Here is a 15,649-nt window from a genome sequence, read left to right as displayed (position 1 = left end):
GCCACAGTAAAAGCAGAGCTGGTTAGCTGAATCACTATGATCACTGGAAAAATAGCAAATAAAGGCCATATGCCAGAAGAAATAAAGCCTACTCTTAAATAATGTGCCATTGCATATGTTCATCACTGACCTGTGCCAGTTAACTGTCCATCCGAAATTTTGTGCCAGAAAATGTAGGGCCTCATTTATGAGGCCTTGCGTCAGTTTCGCGCTACCGATGCGTCACATTTTGTGACGCATCGGCGGCGTAAAACATGCTTCCTGTTGCGCACTATTTACAAAGTGAGGCATCTAAGCAGATGCGTCACTTTGTAAACCCCTGCGCCACATTATACCTGCATCAGGTATAATGTTTGCAGGGGGGGGCGTTCCCCCGCAAAAAACCTTATAGAAGTGACGCAGTGAAATCTATGAGATTTCACTGCGTCACTTCTAGGACGCCATTGAGTCAAAATCTTGCGCCTGCCTCATAGCAGGCGTAAGACTGATGCAGGCCCTTTCACATTTCCAGCAATGCGTCACTTTTGCGCTTACAGATACGTCAGAAATACTGACGTATCTGTAACTCCTTGCGACATGATGCGTCATACATTAAATATGACGCATCAGGTATGTCGAAAGGAGGGCGCACTGGGAAGTGACGAATCACTGCTTTACCGCAGCGATGCGTCATTTCTCATAAATGAGGCCCGTAATGCCTTCAAGATTAATTCCTTTATATCAAAGGGTGCTGACACCATACAAAGGGGTGCATCCAAAATATGTATAGGTGCTAATTAAATATTCCACGGTGCTAACAGTTATATTTTAGGGTTTTGCTTACATATTCTAGTGTAATAATAATATTCTTCATAATTTACAAAGCCAACATCTGAAAACTCTTTTTCAATAGTACATCCCAGGGAGGCTCCTTAGATCCTCCTCACAGAAAAAACGTGTGACTCCCAGATTTTGCAGGACCAGTTGGGGAGGCTGCTCCTTTTGGCAAGCGGCCGCCAAGCTCTGGAACTCCGTCCCACCTCTATCTCCAACACAGACTCTTTTCCAGTTTTTTTCAAAACATCTGAAACCTGACTTTTTTCATCTTAGGTAGCTGCATGTGCTTTTTTACTTACTTTCTCCTCAATTGTCTGCTACAGCGCCTTGACACCCCCGGGTATAAGTGTGCTTTATAAATGTTATCCTATCCTACCCTAACATGACCAGAAAACCCGTTTATCTTGCAGTCAAGCTCACTATCTCCATTGACTTTTAGCACACCTGCAGCAAGGACAACATCCGATCGCAGACTAAGTAGTGTAAAGATGGAAAAACAAAGCATCAGACCATTTCCATGTATGCACCCATGATCTGGAACAACACGCCAGTATCCATAAGGACTGCCCAAGAAACACCTGTTAAAATACTACATCACCGTGCATTACACCTCATCTGGGGATTCTGGATAATTCTGATTTGAAGCAGTCAGTTTCCTGAAGACAGACTTCCAAAGTAAACAGTTGGAAGAGAGACTAACTTTGTCCTTCTTCCCTGGCCTTCCATTTGCTCCCTTTAAGCACCACCAATTCCCTCCAAGGAATTTTTTTCTAAAGCAAGAATTAAGCATTCTGCCTTCAACTGCCCTGCAAGGAAAAACAGAGGAAGGGAGGGAAGTAGCCTGGGACAAGGAAGCCTTGGGCGAGGAGTGATGAAGATTACCAATAAGTAGACCGGGTATTACCTCACTGTCCAGCTTCTTTGTTCCAGTCATTAGTGATGGAGAATGTGCCCAAGTATTTATAGAGACCAGTTTCCAAAACTTTGGCAGAAAATACAACCTTTTTTACTTGACATAATCTAGATAAGCCTTCTCCAAAGTTAGTCGGATCCATGACAGAGTTTTAACATAACCCCATTTAGATAAATGCAGTTATCTTAAACATCTGGCATGGATCCGGCCTTCCAGGCCTGACTTTAGAAACCCTGATGTAGATGATAATGTGAAACAAAAGTATTAGAACCAGCCCATGTTGCTGCTGTGCAATTGTTTTGTAAGGAATCCCCCTTTGCTTCCGTCCATGACGATGCAACACATCTTGTTGATCTACTCTGAATGACCTTGGAAACTCTGTTCCCAAACATTCGAATGCTTGAGATATGGCTAGACAAACTATAGCTATAGTAGAGTACTTACCTTTCTTGGGACGCTCACATGAAACAAGGATTCAGATAACCTACATTCCTTTGTCCTTTCCCAAATAAATTGAAGTAGCTCTCTAGACGACTCAAAGATGGAGATCTCCATTCTCTGGATAAAAAGATGCCAGAATTAACTCCTACGACAAATGAAACTGTTTCTTTGAAATAAATCATGGACAGCATGGATTGTTAATATCAATGGCAGAATATAGATGGTACAAAGTATCAAGGTCATATTATCGTGGATACTATTATTTTAATGTTTTGGATATTAATGGTAAGCATATTAGTATTGTTTTGTAACAATATAAATGTTTTAAATATCTATTACTTTATTATTGCGTTTTTCAATATTGTTGCAGGCGTTTTAATGTTAATATTTAATTTATGTGACTATTATTTTCTTCGAAATGCTCTTTTGTTTGATTTTCTCCTTTATGTGGTGTTTTTTTTAAATATTTAATTTTATTTTTTACATGTTTTATTTAATGTTTTTGCAAGTTGTGTTTTTATGGGTTTTCGGGGGTAGTATTTTCAGTGATTTTAGTTTAATGTTTTTTGACTTATTACAAAAATTGTAATATTTTTAATTAAATGTTAAAAAATGTGTTGTTGCAGTTTAATGTTATTTATTTTTCAGGATGTTGAGGTTTATAAGGTTTTTGGGTGGGGATTGTTTTAAAATAATGTTTTGGCATCTTGTTGAAGCTTATAAAATTGTTGATATAATTTTAATATTTTTAATTGCTAAATAAAATATATATTTGTTTATGGTGTTTATGTTTCAGGTTGATGTTATGGGGGTTTGGGTGGGTAGGGTCTTGACATTTATTTTTTATTTCAAATAATTATGTAAATGTTGTTTTTGTTGAAAATTATGTAGAAATGTTTTTTATTATTTGTTTAAAAACAAAATACGATTTTTTTGTCTTAGAAATAATTTTCAGATTTTAAGATGTTTTACATTTTTAATTTTAAATAATTGTTATGAATGTAAAATTAAATTTTGTAAATTAAATTATTTAGTTAATATAAATTACTGTCAGATATTACATTTCTAAATTATTATATTGAAATTATTTTTAAAAGTTTTGTTTTTTACTTACTTTATTTTGCTATCTTTGTGAGTTTATTTAGAAAAGTGCTGCTTTTTTATTGTTTTATAATTATTCATCTCATATTTATTTAAATATATGTTTTCCCTAATGGTGATATTTTTGGAGTGTGGATAGTAAATCGGGTCATCCAGAGACAAATATTTTTTGCCATGTGGTTTCTCTTTGATTGAGAATCCTTAATCCCTCCCCATATCCCCCAAACTCCAATTCTTTCCCCAATGTTGCTTAGTATGGATTGTAATACTAAATCTGACACCCTATAGTTGAACACTTCCCTCAATGTTGCTTAGTTTGGAGTGCGACTAGAAAATCTGACTACCCACAGACTCCCTACCCAAATCCAACACTTTCCTCAATGGCGCTTAGTTTGGGCTGGGAATAGTAAATATGCCCACAGAGTCCAACATCTGTCTCAATGTTGTTTAGTGTTATGGTTGGACAGTAAATCTGACTGTTCGTCCCCATCCCTCCAGCGTCCATAAAATTCTGTGATTTCCCTGATGTTGCCTAGTTTGCCATTGGAAGGGTACAGCTGAATTCCCATCCCCCAGAGTCCAACATGTTCTGCAATGTTACTTAGCTGGTATTATGAATAGTAAATCTGACCACCCATATGCATTTTCCCCAATGTGGGTTGGATTGGAAGTAGCTAGTACATTTGGCGCCCCCCGCTTCTCCCCTTCACATATGCATTGCCCAATGTTAGTTAAATTGGAGTCAGAATGGTAAACGTTACCCTCCCATCCCTCCCTTCGTCCAAATAGACGCACTTTGCCCAATTCTAGTTGGACTTGAGTTTTACTTGTTATTTTGACAACCCACCTCCTCTAACATATGTAAAATTACTAAAAATTAAAATGTATTTAAAAAAATGTTTTACTTTCAAATGAAACCCATCCCAAGGAATCACCACAGTCGTTGCTGCCATAAATCCTTGCACTCCCAACCACTCCTGTGCTGAGGCATACTCTAGGGCTAACAAAAGCGTCAACTATCTTTGTTGGGATAACTGTCACTCCTCCGAAAGAAAGGCATGGGCCAGCTCGGTATGAAAAATTGAACAGATTGTCTTTCACTGGTTGGTTGAAGATTTCCCTTTTTGATGTTAAGTAGAAATTCCAGTTCCTGTAGCTTGGAGCACACATTCTGAGCATCCAAATCCGCCTTTCAAACAGAAGAAAAAAGAACAATTGATGGACAGAATGCAGAACAATGTCATACATTCGCTCCAGTACAGAGATCTGGGCCTAAATCCAATGTTTTTTTTGCTCACCATGCCATTCCAGTTTGGACCCAGCCATATGCAAATCAGCCTTGCCCCTACGCCCAATGGGAACAGTCCAGCCCAAACTGCCAGTCCAGGTCCTCCTTGGACTGGAAACAAGCATCCTAGGACCGGTTTCAGGCTTTCAGCCTTCATCAGCCGGGATAGCTTGACTCCAGTGGCATGGAGAGCAAGGGACTCAAGTCTGAGAATACCCGCCCCACTCAGGGTGACAAATGCAAAATGAACAATTGATGGACAGAATGCAGAACAATGTCATACATTCATCCCAGTACAGAGATCTGGGCCTAAATTCATCATTTTTTTGCTCTCCATGACATTCCAGTTTGGACCCAGCCATATGCAAATCAGTCTTGACCCTGCACCCAATGGGAACAGTACAGCCCGAAATGCCAGGCCAGGTCTTCCTTGGACTGGAAACAAGCATCCTAGGACCGGTTTCGGGCTTTCAGCCCCCATCTGCCGGGATAGATTGACTCCAGTGGCATGGAGAGCACAGGACTCACGTCTGAGCATACCCGTCCCACTCGGGGTGACAAATGCAAAAAGAACAATTAATGGACAGTATGCAGAACAATGTCATACATTCACCCCAGTACAGAGACCGGGGCCTAAATCCAATGTTTTTTTGCTCACCATGCCATTCCAGTTTGGACCCAGCCATATGCAAATCAGTCTTGACCCTGGGCCCAATGGGAACAGTCCAGCCCGAATTGCCAGGCCAGGTCCTCCTTGGACTGGAAACAAGCATCCTAGGACCGGTTTCGGGCTTTCAGCACTCATCAGCCGGGATAGCTTGACTCCAGTGGCATGGAGATCACGGGACTCCCATCTGAGCATACCCATCCCACTCAGGGTGACAAATGCAAAAAAACAATTGATGGACAGAATGCTGAACAATGTTATACATTCACCCCAGTACAGAGATCTGGACTCAAATCCATCGTTTTTTTGCTCACCATGCCATTCCAGTTTGGACCCAGCCATATGCAAATCGTCTTGACCCTGCGCCCAATGGGAACAGTCCAGCCCGAACTGCAAGGCCAGGTCCTCCTTGGACTGGAAACAAGCATCCTAGCACCGGTTTCGGGCTTTCAGCCGGGGTCCTGGGCTCACTAGGCTCACTGTGCCACTGGAATCAATCTATCCTGGCTGAAGAGGAGTGAAACCCTGAAAGCAGTCCTAGGATGCTTGTTTCCAGTCCAGGGAGGACCTGGCTTGGCAGTTTGGGCTGGACTGTTCCCATGAGGCACAGGGTCAAGACTGATTTGCATATGGCCAGGTCTAAACTGGGGTGGCAAGGCGAGCAAAAGAATGATGGATTTAACTCAGATGTCTTGACTGGGGGTGAATGTTTTGATTTATTCTGCATTCTGTCCATCAATTGTGTGTCTTTTGCTTTCTCGCCCTAAGTGGGCCAGGTATGCCCAGACGTGGGTCCTGGGCTCACTGTGCCACTGGAATATAGCTATCCTGGCTGAAGAGGGGTGAAACCCCGAAACCGGTCCTAGGATGCTTGTTTCTGCTCCAGGGAGTACCTGGCTTGGCAGTTCGGGCTGGACTACTCCCATGAGGCACAGGGTCAAGACTGATTTGCATATGGCCAGGTCTAAACTGGGGTGGCATGCTGAGCAAAAGAATGATGGATTTAACCTAGGTCTGTTGGCTGGGGGGGATGTTTTGATTTGTTCTGCATTCTGTCCATCAATTGTGTGTCTTTTGCTTTAACGCCCTAAGTGCGTCAGGTATGCCCAGACGTGGGTCCTGGGCTCACTGTGCCACTGGAATCAAGCTATCCTGGCTGAAGAGGGGTGAAACCCCGAAACCGGTCCCAGGATGCTTGTTTCCGGTACAGGGAGGACTTGGCTTGGCAGTTCGGGCTGGACTATTCCCATGAGGCACAGGGTGAAGACTGATTTACATATGGCCAGGTCTAAACTGGGGTGGCATGGTGAGCAAAAGAATGATGGATTTAACCCAGATCTCTTGACTGGGGGTCAATGTTTTGATTCGTTCTGCATTCCGTCCATCAATTGTGTGTCTTTTGCTTTCAAACAGAAGAATCAAATATTAACCAATTATCTAGATGCAAATATATCTGAATTACCTCTAGTTGTAAAGATGCTTTTTCAGAAGTCAACACCTTTGTGAAGATCCTCTGGGCTGAAGACAGCCCAAAGGTTAGGACTTTGAACTGGTAATGATGTTTTCCAACTTTAAATGTAAGATATCAATGAAAAAGTTGTGTGAATCAGAATGTGGAAGTATGCCCCCAGTAAATCTACTGTTGTCAGGAGGTCTCCTGGAGATATAGATTAAACCACAATCTACAGCAAAAGAAGCATAACTGGAACATACGGTACATACTGTAGGTCTTAATTGGGATGGGAGGATCCATCTGGCTTGGTTATCTGGAACAGGAATGAATGGAATCTCTGACCTCGTTAATCCTGATGTGTCTAAAGAAACAAATCTTGCTTGTTTAGGAGGGCTTGAATTCCTTGAAACATTGCCAGTGATTTCTCTTGGTCTTTTGGAACAAGAATATCCTTGAATTGGGGTACATCTGGGTGATCTGTAATTCTATAGAATATCTATATGTAACTCATTCAAGAACCTATTTGTCCTTTATAATTTGGGGCCAAGTCTTGAAAAACAGTAGAATTCTTCATACTACATTTGTTATTCTGGCATAGTAAGGATTTTTGTTACTTGTGTTTCTGTGACTGAGGCTGTGTTTTAACTCAAAGCACAGCCCCACCCACGGCATCAGGCTTTCCATGTAAGGGGTGCTTTGCCCCTGTGGATTTGGGGTATTTACCCTATTTTGATGGGATCTTTAAGCATTTAAAATCTTCTGTTCATCTTCTGGTTTCTGTACTAGGTCATTTAACTCAGGCCTAAACAGCTTTTGCCCTTAGTTGTGGTTGAGCCACATAGGCAGCATAAATTCTACATCTAATTGAAGGTTTTGATAGTGCATAGGACCTCGTTATAGATCACTCCACCTTTTTCTCTAATGTTTTTGATGCCAGGGATGAAGAAGAGGACATAATTGATGGAAGAGAATTAACCTTGGGTGTTTATGGTAATTCTTCTTCAAATTCACTTATTTTATATCTGTTTGACCTATCTGTATATTTCCATTCCTTCGATAGATTGTCCTTGATTATTCTATGAAGAGGAAGAAAGCCTGCTGAAATGGATTCGTACTGAGCATAGAAATCAACAGTAGCTTCCAATTCCAGTTCTTGAATTCCGGACAGCTCTCATGTGAGAAAGCACTTCCAGAAGTTGTCATCCTTGTATATATATATTTTCTTGCATGTGCGGAATTTTGATCATCATCGTAACCTACATCGGTATCTTGTAGGCACTTGTTAGACCTTTCAAATGATGCTTTCTGCGCTAACAAGGAGAGTGTGCCATATTAGATTGAGTGCGTTGCCGCCAGGGCAGCCGCGAAGTCGAGCTGCCCTGGGGCAGCGCATTCAAGTGAAATACAGAGCTGCTTTGAAGCAGCCGCTCCATGTTTCACTGTGCAGGCAGCAATCCACCTGCACTTTTGAGAGAGGTGGGAGATCCCCTTGCAGGCAGGTGCAGTGAGTCACTCCTCCAGAGTGCTGCCATTAGGGGGCGCACTGTCAGCGCACCTCCTGACAGCTTCATTACCTTTGCACCCACGTCTATAATATGACGAGGCACATAGATTCCCTTATTTGCATCCAAGCAAATGTGGGAACGCCCTCTGATGATTCCTCTGGCACTATATGTGCACTAGAGCTCTCTGTATTACAGAAGGGGCCACACAAGCATCTGCAGCCCCTTCGGTAATACCAAAGTGCCTTTGGGGCACACAAAGTGGCCACTGGGGCACTTTGTAAATACTGCCCCTGCTCCGTATTTCTCTTGCATGTGCTGCCCTGGTGGCAGCGCGAGTCTGCAGCTGCCCCTGAGGCCAGTTCATTTTTCCTAATAGGGCGCACTTTCCATGTTTGCACCCAGCGCACCAGCTTTAAGGTGCGACGTGGCACATACATAGAAGGCTCACCCTATTGTAATACGGGTCCCGATCTCATATATCTATGCCTTTTTAGGAAGTCAAGTGGTGTATTATTTATTTAATTCACCCTGACTTGGTAGTGCATTTTTAACCTAAGCTTAAGGCGTCCAGATTAATTGGGAATACATTGCCCCTCTCCATGAGCTACCGCTCCAGCCCATATGGGTTAACGCTTAATTCAGAAACATGAAAATGGGGACTCCAGTCCTCGACCCCTTAGCCTTCAAACATGAGCTGTACCTTAATCACTGTTGTACCCGCCCTACAGGGAACTCACAAAGCTTTATTTTTACCTCAGTTATCATGTTATGGCAGGAATGATGTCGCAAGATAGCCCCACTTGCCCCCGACACCCAACACCCCCCATCGTCGCTTCTACCCGCTTAAGCCAGGAAAGTGCTTTTAAATGACTCAGACCTGAATGTGGAGACTCCGCATGACTCTGGCCCCAAAGAGAAAATTACCTCCTTTTGCTCTCCTAATCTGGGTGTCACTTCTACTGCCTATAAACCTACCTATTCATATGTTCCCAGCGTGGTACATTCCCAGTATGTTGCTTCTATGACACATCCTCGGGTTGAACTCTGAATGGTACATTCCAAGTGAAGTCCCAATGTAGTCTATTTCCAATACACCTTACATGTTTTACTTTCTGTGTGCTCCCTCGTTGTGCAAATAGCAATGTAATTTCCCAGTAAGTTACCAGTATGATAAACTCTGGGTTTGACTCATTATCGTACATTCCCCAAATGTGGCCAGTGTTGTCCATTTCCAGCGCACTTCTAAATTTTATATTTCCTCTGTCCTCCCAGAGCATACAGTCAGTATAGAAGGCAGCTGAATATGATTTAATAGAAAAATTAATTCGAAGAACACCTTTTTTTTTTAGAAAACTGTCACCTAAACTGATTAGTTGATGTTTTCAAGATAAATGGAATTGAACGTATTATTTTCGAGTTTGCCTTTTTGATGCTTTAACCTCATGGTTGACGTAGGTCTGTTTTGTCTTCTGAGTGACATTTTCCCTTTTTATAAATTGTTGTTTCGGAGGCAAGAGGGAGCCTTTACCTCAAATCCCTCCCACTCATTCAAGTGCTTCTTTTCCCTCTCACAGTCTTGTTCCATGTATAGGTCATTCACCGTACGGGTCGTCCAAATATGCGACCATTGTGGTGCATTTCCAGTATGAATCCAGTTTTAAGTGCAGCGTGGAACATTCCCAGTACACAGCGTACAAGTACGTTACCTGTAGTTCCATTCCTAGATCCCTCCCAATGTGGTCCTTTGCCGCCATGTCGTCCCTCACCCCGCCGTCCCATGCCCCAACCCCCCTATTCTGATAAAAGCATGGTACGATCCCAGAACGGTCCTCATAGAGACCATTCCCAGAATGTGCATTCAAGTAAGTTATCAGTGATGTTTTATCCCCACATTCTCTCAGTGTGTTCCATTCCCAGCATGACATCACAGTGCGTCATTCTATGGCATACCCTCCCCTATATTCTCCCCTTTTCAGTGATAGCAGACCAGAGGTGGCGAGGAGGCTCTACTACTATCATAAAGTTAATTCCCAGGTACTCTTTTTCACCATTCAACCCTTTTGGCCACCAGCACTCTCAAGAGGAAAGTTGTAGTTCGGTCAACCGAAGCTACTTATGCCAAGAATGTATACAGGCGCTGCCAATGTCCGTAATTATCTCAGAAACAAAGACTATAAAAAAATAAAGACTAAACGAAACATGATGGTCCAACAACTACACCCACACCCTGGGTGGACTCCTACCAGAAGGATTGGAGCTTATTGGTAAAAGTAGATGCGCTAAAGCTGGATGGAGCGGCGCTGGTGGATCACCGTGGGAACTCTAGTCGACTTCTTGACACCACGTCATCACAAAATGCATTGTTTGTACCAATCCCTTAATTATGTCTCGATACACCACTCTCCAGACTAGGGGGGTCATTATGATGACGGGCGGACTTTGTCCGCCCGTCACCATAGTGGGGAACGGGACCGCCCACCATAAGGGCGGGGGTCCCGTGGGGGGAATTAGGATGTGCCCGCCACAGTGGCGGGCACATCCTGTAGTGTTAGCATTGTGGCGGGCGGTGCACTCTGCACCGCCCGCCACAATGCTAAAAATGCTTTTTTGCATTTGCATATGCAAAGCGGCAGGCACCGCACGGTGCTTGCCGCTTTGCATATGCAAATGTGGGGGGGTACCATAGGTACCCCCCATGTGCCCCTCGACAGTGGTGGCAACCAGGGGGCCCTGCAGGGGCCCCCGCAGCAATCCCCACCTGCCTTTCCGTGGCGGCATTGCCGCCGCGGAAAGGCCTCTACTTTGTGCCATTGTAATATGGCTGGCGGTGTCCATTGGACACCGCCACCATATTAATCCATTACCGCCGCGGTCGCAAGGCGACCGCGGCGGTAAAGCGGCGGACGGTCTTTCCGTCCGCCGCTGTCCCCTCCGCCATCCTAATCTGGCGGAGGGGAAAACGAGAGTGCTTGTCGGGCGGATTGCCTCCGCCAGGGCGGAGGCAATCCGCCCGACATCCTAATGGGGCCCCAGATGTTTACTTCATAGACATACCTGTAAATATCCTCCTGCAATCCAGGGCTATCCTTCAAAACCCCCATATTAGGGGATCTAAGCTTGCTCAAATAAACAGGCAGAAGCCCTAAATCACCCACATGCACAACATGTGCACATCTCCCTGCTCACCAAATCACACCTTAGGGCTTGCTGTGAACTGTCCAGTGATGGTAAGTAAGTAAGTAATGGTTTATTTGCATAGTTAATTAAAACCATTGCAATACAATCTTTTTAAAAATGTAAGTCTATATGTAAAAAAATATATCACTACAACCTTTAAATTCCATCTATTTACAAACGAAGAATACAGTCCAGTGATGGGGATTTACAGGTTAATCAAAAATGCTGATTTTCTGGGAATTTTTTTAAGCATGGTTTGGAGCAACAGATTAAACAGAGCCTCAAATCACGTTCCTACAAACTCCCATCAGAGCACGCCATTTAAAAGTATGCAGCCACAGGTCCTGTGTACAGCAATCACCTCACATGTGTCACTACAGGTGTTGGAGTCTTGCAGACAGGCCAATAACAGACAGAGACAGAACCTAAAACTCAGTGGTCCTACACAAAGGAAAGCAAAAGTGTTGGACAAATGATCACCCAAAGAGCAGCGGAAAACAGGAATAGACCACCACAAACGACTCGGGAAGTTCCACACGAGAAAGCTCCAGTCATTAAGAAACGTCAACAGAAATACTACTACAACCCCAAAGGGCAGAGGCCATGCACAAAACTGCTAAACTGTTAATATAATATAAACAGGGCTCCCAGTTTTATGATATTTATGTTTATTAGCATTTCCATCTGTATTTATCCATACTTATTTTTTGCCCACTTTATCTGTATTTATCCTTATTTATTTTGTATTTTGCGAATAAATGAAGTTGTAAAACTGTACATTTCCATATTTATTTAACTGATTGACGCACACTCATACTTTGATATCTGTCAGTTTTAGCTATTTCAGCTGCCAAATATTATATAACCAAACATCCACTGGTAAACATTAGTATTATACCACAAATGTATTATCTAACCCCTCTACTGCGCCCGCAATTTTGCAGAAGTGCTGCACTTCCGCAAAACTGGAGGGGCCACGTCGGCCATTGGCCAACGGCAGCACCAGCGAGGTAGCGTTGCCGTCGGCCAATGGCCGACGGCAGCATTGAAGGGGTTAATGAAATTGCATTCTGTGTTTTTTAATTTCCCGTGCTGTCCATCTGCTCAGCTGTTGACCTATAGTTCATGTAGTTCATGAAAGACAGCACGGAGTCCCTTAAAAGAAGCCCCATTTTCTGTATGTATCCACTTACAAAAATAAATGCAGACAGAAAACACATTGTTTTCTGTCTGTATTTATCTGTAAAAATCAGTAGAAACGGGAAACCGGGAGCCTTAAATATTAATCACTAAAGAAGTCCAAGCCAAGAAAACTATTTTGTAATGCCAACATCTAACAGCCAAGCTGCTTTTCGTCTTCAAAAATATTGTAAATAATTCAACAGAGCAATGGCAGTAAATCCTCTTAAAAAAAACATTTGCTCTCAGTATTGTACAGTGGTACGTTCCAAGTGTGCGCCTAATAACATAGAACACCAGTACTCCAGACATGGTGAATTCCTAAGTAAATCCTATAATGTTGGGTGTGACGCTTTTCTAACATGCTCCCATATGCTCTATAAGGTACATTCTAATCACACTCATACTATGATAAATGTTTAAAACGTTGGGGCATATCAAGCAGGGCGTTAAAATTATCGCCGTTTTAGCGGCGATAATGGGCTTGATAATATGCCCTGGAGAATTCCAATAGAAGCCCATGTTCACACCAGAGCATCGGTTTGTATTGGAATTCACAAGGCCATATTATCAAGCCCATTATCGCCGCTTTAGCGGCAGTTTTCTGCCGCTAAAACAGCGATCATTTTTAATGCCCTCCTTGATAATATGCCCCGTTGTATCTTAGGTACATGCGCACTATGCGCTTCATGGGGTACATTGGCCGTACACAGCCGGCGGCAGACATATGCAAGGCACTTCAGGTTTGGTACTTATTTAGCTCCTAACCCTGTATTATGCATTATCACTATGCCACATTCCCCGCGAACCCCTGATATTGTAGGTAGCAGCGTATTTGCAGTATATTACAACAACATAATAATATGCTCTGAGGGTCAATTCATTCCCAGTATGGTGCATTCCCGGTAATGAATATACCAGTTCACTCTGGGTATTATAAATTACCACTGTGCTACATTTTCAAGGTATTCCTGGTATGGTACCTACCAATTCACTCCCGGTATTATATGTAATAACTTTGCTACACGCCAAAGATACTTCTTGCACATATAGATCAGTTCAGTCTTTGCAAGACTATATATATTCACTTTGCTACATTATTTGGGTACTCCCAAATGGTAAATACCAGTGCATTCCCTGTATTATATTTTAGTACAATGCTACAGTGCCAGGATGCGATTTGCACTCATACACCAGTTCAATCTTTGTATTATTATATATAATTGCTTTGCTACATTCCTTGGGTACTTCCAGTATTATACATACCTGTGCACTCCCTGTGTAATATATTACTACAACGCTACACTCCCAGGATACTTCTTGCATGGATACACTAGTTTAATCTTTGTATTATTATACTACCAGCCCGTCCTGACGTTGTCCGGGGATGAAATGTAATGTGTGCAATGTTCGTAATAGTAAATCCTAATTCATGTGGCGCCAAGTGAATTCCGCGGTTCTGAAAGCCACGCCTGTTTTGTTGTCCGGGTATCCCCGCATCCAGGAATTGCGGCCCATTTTCCCCGAATGCCGCGCGAATGCCTTGCCCATCGCTGTATGGCCACGCCCCCAGCAGAACGCACACGCCCACAAGGAAGTAGTGCGAAGGCTTTGTTTTTCTGAATGCCGTTTTAATGTCGGAATGCCACGCCCATCGCTGTATTCACACGCCCCCAGAGCACAACGCCCCGAGCAGAACGCCCACGCCCACAAGGGACTACTTTGCCGGTAAGGTTCTTTTATGTTTCTAATGTATATGGTGGGCAGCTGTATAGCCTATGTCCATCTGCTGTAACTGTCCTTTCCAATGCTGTATTGGGTGTTGTGATTGGTGCTGTGGTTCCTGAGATTATCCGCCTCAAAGGTTTGGGCTCTCTCTTTATTATATTAGTATAGATATAATTGCTTTGCTACATTCCATGGGTTCTCCCAGTATAGTACATACCAGTGCACTCCCTGTATTATATATTGGTACAATGCTACAGTCCCAGGATACTCCCAGTATGGCATGTGCCAGAGCACTCCCAGAATTATATATTAGTACAATACAACACTCCTAAAATACTCTTTGTACGTATACACCAGTTCAGCCTTTGTGATATTATATATAATTGCTTTGCTACATTCCTTGGGTGCTCCCAGTATAGTACATAGCAGTACGCTCCCTGTGTCATATATTACTAGAATGCTACACCTTTAAGATACTCCATGTACGTATACACCAGTTCAATCTTTGTATTATTATATATAATTGCTTTGCTACATTCCTTGGGTACTCCCTGTATAGTACATACCAGTGCACTCTCTGTATTATATATTACTACAATGTTACACTCCCCAGATACTTCTTGCACATATACACCAGTTCAGTCTTAGTGATATTATGTATAATCACTTAGCTACATTCATTGGGTTCTCCCAGTATAGTACATACCAGTGCACTCCCTGTATTATATATTGGTACAATGCTACAGTCCCAGGATACTCCCAGTACGGCATGTGCCAGAGCACTCCCAGAATTATATATTAGTACAATACAACACTCCTAAAATACTCTTTGTACGTATACACCAGTGCAGCCTTTGTGATATTATATATAATTGCTTTGCTAGATTCCTTGGGTGCTCCCAGTATAGCACATACCAGTGCACTCCCTGTGTCATATATTACTACAACGCTACACTTTTAAGATACTCCTTCTACGTATAAACCAGTTCAATCTTTGTACTATTATATATAATTGCTTTGCTACATTCCTTGGGTACTCCCTGTATAGTACATACCAGTGCACTCTCTGTATTATATATTACTACAATGTTACACTCCCCAGATACTTCTTGCACATATACACCAGTTCAGTCTTAGTGATATTATGTATAATCACTTAGCTACATTCCTTGGGTTCTCCCAGTATAGTACATACCAGTGCACTCCCTGTGTAATATATTACTAGAATGCTACACTTTTAAGATACTCCTTCTACGTATAAACCAGTTCAATCTTTGTATTATTATATATAATCACTTTGCTACATTCCTTGGGTACTCCCAGTATAGTACACACCAGTGCACTCCCTGTGTAATATATTACTACAATGTTACACTCCCCA

This window comes from Lissotriton helveticus, chromosome 7 (assembly GCF_964261635.1).
Source record: "Lissotriton helveticus chromosome 7, aLisHel1.1, whole genome shotgun sequence".
In the NCBI taxonomy this organism is placed as follows: domain Eukaryota; kingdom Metazoa; phylum Chordata; class Amphibia; order Caudata; family Salamandridae; genus Lissotriton; species Lissotriton helveticus.
The sequence above is the reverse complement of the archived record's forward strand: the minus strand, read 5'-3'. Positions refer to the sequence as shown.